This window comes from Poecilia latipinna, unplaced genomic scaffold, assembly GCF_001443285.1.
Source record: "Poecilia latipinna isolate Pla-1442-1.1 unplaced genomic scaffold, P_latipinna-1.0 Scaffold313, whole genome shotgun sequence".
NCBI lineage: Eukaryota > Metazoa > Chordata > Actinopteri > Cyprinodontiformes > Poeciliidae > Poecilia > Poecilia latipinna.
In genome coordinates, this window is record NW_015112929.1 from 319,013 (window position 1) to 326,086 (window position 7,074).

Genomic DNA, 7,074 nt, shown 5'->3' on the forward strand with positions numbered 1-7,074 from the left:
AATAAATTAAATAGGCTTACGTTTTAATGTTGGCCTAATTCATGTGTCATATCGCTTCCCAAGAAGTGACATCTTGCAAACATTCCACAATAACCAACAGATGTTTTGACTACTTTGCCTGGAAAATGATAATATGCATTGACTAATTTTCAAAGGAGAACTACTAAAACATGAATGATTAGGGCTGTTGGAGAGAGACAATGAAAGCTGTTCTGAATCCAGTGGCACAAGGAGGTGCAAGGTGAGGGAGGTTGCAGGGCATACCCAAGCTTTACCCATGTCATTTTAAATCTGAGTTGCGGGACATTTATTTACTGTGACTTCAATCGAGTTCTTTGTAACATGTCAGTTTTGGAAATGTGTCCATCACTCCCGGCCCAGCCCCCTCGCCTTACCCCGGATAAGGAAGCAGAACAATACAACTCTTGAAGCTCTGGTGATGGCACACTATTGTTAATAAGTTTCTGGAAGTGTCCCTGTGTACATTCTGTATTTTAACCTCCAAATTTGAAAAAGAGACAGAGAGAAAGACAGAAAGAAACGCAACATTTAATATTTTCTTTAAAATAGTGTTGTAGAAATTAAAACATTATAAACGTCCCAGCCCCTCTGTGTTATGGATATCCCACACACATACTAACTCTTTGGGTAACACATTTGGAATAACATATCCCGGCGCACGCGCTATCCCTTACGTCAGCACGCAGCTTAACACGTCAATTTTTTAGTGGCGCACCTGCTTTTCTCTCTCTCTCTCTGTCTTCTTCTTCTGCTGCTTTTTACGACGCATTCATGCTGCTTTCTTTGCCTCTTCTAAAGATGAATGCCGGTTTTTGGAATATAATGGTTTAATTTGGTGTATTTTTTAACACCTCTCTCGAAAGTCGAGATTTAGACGCGAGTGCCCGCCGTGCGTCCTGCTAGTTACGTCGCACCGCGTAAAGCAGCGTGACCCGCTGGAGCTCAGTGTAGAGGCATCGGCATCTGCTGGCAGCTGCCGAGGTTGCCGCTGCGACATCAGCCGCGCGCGCACCGCCGCTGCGTGCTCCGCATTTAACCCTCTCCACTTCAGATTGCTCGATAACAGCGCATCCTTCCTGCGGTTCGCGCTAGTAGCTACACGGGAACTATACAGCGCTTAAACGCGCAGCCGCTTTGCTGCTGCTGCTGGAGGCGTTCTCATTCGCTCTCTCCTCCTTTCTCTCTTACGACGCTGGCACAGGTGCCTCAGAGAAGAGACATGCATCATGCATGCAGGTGTGGGGACCACTCATTCAAGGTGCCGTGGTGTTTTTTTTTTTTTGTTTTTTTTGCCATTTGGATCTTTTGCTATGGAGAAAGAGGATACACGATAAGATGTGAGGGCTTCGTTTTTGTAGCGCATAAACCACATCTGCGAAAGTGCGCCTCTTCATCAAAGTGTGGAGATTCTTGATGCCCTCCTCCCTATCATGTAGGATAAAAAAAAAGCGGGGGAGAAAAAAACCTACGGACGTGAGTTGGCATGAATGTGTGTGTCTGGAAAAAAAAAAAAAAAAAGGAGTCCCGGGGCTTTGTCCTCCACGTCTCTCTGCGTCCCGTAACTGCCACGCAGAGAGAGAGAGAGAGGGCTGCACGTGGCGCAGCACGTCTGTGAGATGCTGGAAACCACGCGAGGACAAGGAGATCCAACTCCAACCGTGGGGAATCACGGCGGTCCGGGAATACTGCGTTGCTGTTGCGTTGCTGTGCGGGTCGTGCAAGAACATGGTGCAGCTGCGGCCGCTTTGAGTGCGTGTTTTGGGGGAGAGAGAGAGAGAGAAAGAGAGAGAGAGAGAGAGAGAGAGAGACCAACGACACTGCAGCTTCCTCTATTCTGTCATCCAAGGGTAGTGAGGAGATGTTGAGACAGTGAAGTGGTCGCTGCATGTTTATTTTCTCTCGTTTTTAAACTTTTTTTTTTTTCTGCATGGGATCCACTTTTGTACCGCTTTGAAGAGACGCGTATCACTGGGGTTTGCCCCCTGGACTTTTGGGGCTTTTGGTAATGCGAGGTTGCTCTTGACTGAGAGATCCACCCGTAGAAACTTGCCTTAAAATTCTGAAAGGACTTCAACCGGAGATGCGGGATTTATTCGCTTTTTATTGCTTGTAAGTATTCCTCACATAAGTCTTGTTAAAGATTAACTCAATTTGTCCGACGACAACAACAACAACAACAACAATAATAATAATAATAATAATAATAATAATAATAATAATAATAATGATAATTTCCTGTGGGTTAAAGTGTGCCTCTGAAAGGGGCGATATGTCAGGTGTGCTGAGACCCGGACTGATGAGTGGCAGCCCGGCTGTTCCGTCCCACCTTGAGCGCAGCTGAGGCGGGCTGAGCTGAGTGGCCCCGGAGCTGCGCGGCGCTTAGAAAGCAAACAGTTGTGTGATTGTTAGCAGAGCCTGGGAAAATGTCCCCTCGGCTGGGAGGTGGAGGGACTTGACGCCAGAGCCCCTTGTTAAGAAGACTTGTGTGTGCTCCCAGACAGCATTGTAATGATAATGAGCACCAGCACGCTGTTGAACTTGATGTTGACTTTTTTCTTTCTATTATCGGACGATTTCGCCCCCCCCGCCCCTTTCTTTTTACCCCCCTGTTCTTTCTTTCCATTCTTTTTCTTTCTTTCTTTCTTTCTTTCTTTCTTTCTTTCTTTCTTTCTTTCTTTCTTTCTTTCTTTCTTTCTTTCTTTCTTTTTTTTTTTTTATAATTACCTTGTTTGTGGGAAAATGTTCTCCGGAGCAACCGTGTGAAATTAATTGATAAGACCACTGAAGCTGAAAAAAAAAATATTGCCATTAACTTTTAAAAGTACTAATACAGTTTTTATATCATTTTTTCCCATTTTAAAATTAGTTTAAATAATAACATGAATTTAAATGATTATTTGTATGCAATAAGCATTAATGTATATACTTACAGTTAAACTTTCAGCAAAAACTAAAGTTTTGTACTTTCTCTATTACTCTTGGTAGATAAAAGGAAATTATTTCAGAAATAAATCACAGTTTGAAGAAAGTTACACTGAAAAGTACAATTTTAAATCTCCATTTATTTCTTTATTTAATTATTTATTTATTTTATCCTTCTTTCTTTCATCCTTTCTCTGTTCTACTTTTCTTCCTTTCTTTCTCTCTTTCTTTCCTTCCTTTCTCTGTTTCTTTCCTGCCTGTCTTTCTTCCTTTCTTTCACCATGCAACAAGTACAGGCCTGGTGTGATTGCAATGCTATTACTGTGTAGCTAGCTACAGTGCAATAAATTTGAACTCAATGCAGCTGCAGACAAAACAAACAATTCGGCACTTTTTGCATTAAAAACGGTTAGATGTGTTTTTATAGAAATTGAGAGCTCCACTTTGCGTTTCCTTTCCTTATTCAACCAGTCCAACCAGGAAATGTTAAAGTCCAAAATGTGGCAAAAAATAGCACGTTATAAAATCATATTTTAAAAATATAAAACCTTTTTTTTTTCAGATTAAAAATGAGCAGCAACTGTACCTCTGAAAGAATGCTAAAGTTAAGACTTATTGAAATAGTTTTTTTTTTTTTTTTCATTTTTCTTTAGGCTAACAAATAGACACCTTATGCGTTTTGGTTGGGTCCTCATTTGAATACAGTAACGACGCATAAAACAAAAAACAATGTAAAATAATGGTATTTTTTCCTATTCCAAAAATCCAAACCGGCAATTACATATGATCTGAATAGAGTTCAGTTATGTTAAAGCTTTTTGAACAAACTCAAAGGTTCACTCTTTTTTCTTTCTTTTTTTTATTATTTATTTATTTGTATTTTTGGTCACCCATCATCCAAATAGCAAATATAATTTCGTTCGTTTCAGCACCATAGACAGAGATGTTGCTTTCTTCCGTCCGAGCGCCAACGTCGACGAAATGCAGTCTTATTATCCTTAAAATAGCGATATTTTTGCATTCCGTAACATTTTGGTATATTACATTTATATGTTTGTTAGATTTCAGTAGGATTTGTTGTTATTTCCCCCCACCCCCAGGACACGGCATTCAATTCACAGAGCAAGAACAAAACTTGTCTACGGGTATTTTTTATTTTATTTATTTATTTATTTATTTATTTTTTTTTTTTTTTAAAGTACCCAAATAAGGAAAATAGGTTAGCTCGCTAGAACGAAATAGGCTGGAATAAAGCTTACAGGCTTACCTTGGTTGGATGGCTTACGGTATTTATATGTGGTAGGACGTGACGCACCCAGGGGGCGTGTTCAGCTGATGAGAGGAAGAACCAAGTCAATCTGCATTAACGTACTGTACGTTCACTTTGCGCCGCGGGCAAAGAAAAAAACATCTCTCTACCTCTCTCTTTCTTTCCCTTTCCCTCTCTCTTCCTCACTCACACACACACACACACACACACACACACACACACACACGCGCACACACACAGATCTTACAGTAGGTTTACAACGTTAAGTTTGCCCCCTGCTATGTATGCATAGCTCGTGTTTTTAAAATTTGTGCTTTAGATAAATTGTAGCAAAATAAGAAAAAAAAATTATTATTATGAAATGATTCATTGAATGTTATTTCAAGTGTGAGAAAAGAAATTTTACTGCAAGCCTCAATGTCTTAAAGGGGAGATTATGAAAAAAATGAATGCGTGTGGGAAGGCAGTCGTCTTTTTTCTTTTTTCTTTTTTTTTTTTTACTTTGTGAGATATTTTACTTTTAAAGAATGAAAATAACAGCCACCTTAATTTACCTATTTCATTTATGTATTTTTAAATGATTCATTTAGACAATTACCCACACACAGAACGATAGTGGCAGGGGAGCTTAAATTTCAACTGGGTGGTTTTACCAACCACACAAATTGAGATGAATGCAAGGCAAAACTTATTTTGCGCTCAGATTCTGCTATAATTGCCTGGATTTTATTGTTATTACTATGACAGTGTTAGAAGAATCGTGGATCTGTTGAGGCTGTTGTCCGCAAGCCTTCAAATATACCCTCAGATATTCTCTTTGAAAATATTATTCAGAACAACGACTGAAATTGCTCAGATGGGTTGTCAGGACAGAAATGAAATGATTTGTGACCAAACTGTTATTATTATTTATTAAAAAAAAAAAAAAAACCCTGAGCACCTTCTCGTAGCATCCACTTGTCAGCAGCAATTCTTTTTTTCTTTTTCACACCTATAATCACATTTTAATAATAATAAAAAATAATAATAATATTCATATGCAGGGCGAGACATGGCCACTTTATAGAGCAGTCATAAAGTGACCATGTGGTTATTATGCCGCTGTAACTCGCCGCTGGGGGCCAGATGTTACCGATGTTTCTCATTGGGCCAAGCAGACACATAACATACAGAGATACAACTAAATGAACTTTTAAGGAGCTCATGATGAGATGCAGCAGAACTAGGCTGCATAGATAGATAGATAGATAGATAGATAGATAGATAGATAGATAGATAGATAGATAGATAGATAGATAGATAGATAGATAGATAGATAGATAGATAGATAGATAGATAGATAGATAGATAGATAGATAGATAGATAGATAGATAGATCACCTTCTAATTTGGGATCCATGTTCAGGTGGGTTGTCCTGTTTCGAACCCATCCACGTGTTTGCGTCAGTAAGCACGCCTAATTCGCAGCAGCACCGTGTCTGTCCCTCGGCAGTGTGCACCCCTTACACCCCCCTCGCCCCCCTCTCCTGACCCCTGCCGTGGGGAGCACCAAGCGGCCCTGTGCCACATCTGACTCACTCAAAGCCTCTTATTTCCTCAACGCTCGCTGCATATTTCCCCCATCTTATGTGCGTGTTGTTTCCACGCACGGAGAGACGGTGCGCGCTGCTCTGTGTAAGCCGGCGCTTTGTCTTCACGTGCCGGCCGTCAGCCCACGTGGTAACCAAGACGCGCAGCGTCATGGGTGCAGGGAGTGATGCCCCTAAACCGAGCTAAGACCCTTCAGAAAAAAGAATTGCTGGGAAAGCACATTGACTGGAAGCTCTTTTCCATAAACAATTAAGTCTTGTGAGGGTTTTCGCTTTTAATTGTCATTTACTTGTTTTATTTATTTATTTTTTCCTGAGAATAGGTTATAAATTGTTAGGCACGTTCTCAGCAAACATGTTTTAACAAACCTACTAAACGATAAAACCATGTGGTTAAATCAACGACTTTAATTCATCTTTATTCATCATGTTTATTCATCTAAACTCTTAAACTATTAAAATAGTCACAACGTGGCTATGTTGTCACTTTACGTCACCGTGCTGTTAAAGTACGTCGCATTCCATAGTAAATTTATGTATTTCAAATTGCAGCCTATATAGAAAAACGACATCTTTACTATTCTTCAGATTTTCTTGACTTAAGTGGAATTTTTTGGATTGCCTCTCTTTAATCTTTATAGTAGCTAAAACATATTTTAAAAATATTGTTCGTATTATAGCATGAATTACAGAAACAATTTCTGCTAGTTTGTTCTTTATATTTTATTTAACAGCAGTCTTTGTTATGTGCACAGTGCTGTTGACCTACTTTGCCTTAGTTGTATATTAACGCTAATGCGCAATTAAATGTAGGAGCTGCTTATTATCAGTGAGGTTCTGGTAGGCTAACAATTTACATCAGAGTATCGTATTGTCATTGCAAGTTGTTCTGAAAAGTGTTTAAAGCAAGCAGGAACTTTTTAATTAGGTTGCTCAGATGATATCTTGGGGTGAAAACAAGTCAGTGTAGAACTTATTATTCTTATTTTTAAATTACTTTTATATATGAATGTGACAAATTCTCCAAAGTAAGGAATAGAAAACATGCATAAATGTGTTATTAGATTGAAACAAATCAAGGAAATAAATAACATTTTTATAAACAAAATAAACAAAACCCTTTACACCCCCACGCCACACCCCGGCGGTGCCCCTGGAAACAACCAAAACAAAACAAAAAAAAAAAAAAAAAAAAAAAAAAAAAAAAAAAAAAAAACCCCAAAAAAAAAAATTTTCAGAAAAAACCCCCCTTTTTTTTATATCTTTTGTTTT

General features: G+C 39.1%; 1 long non-coding RNA gene across 1 annotated transcript in view; it reads left to right on the plus strand.

Annotated features, from left to right (window-relative positions):
• Positions 1-1,305: 1,305 nt before the first annotated feature.
• The window catches only part of LOC106948925 (uncharacterized), a 37,132-nt gene continuing 31,363 nt past the window's right edge, over positions 1,306-7,074 (plus strand). Inside the window, exon 1 of the long non-coding RNA XR_001425285.1 lies at positions 1,306-2,130. This is a non-coding gene — a long non-coding RNA (uncharacterized LOC106948925). The remainder of the gene's footprint in view (positions 2,131-7,074) is intronic.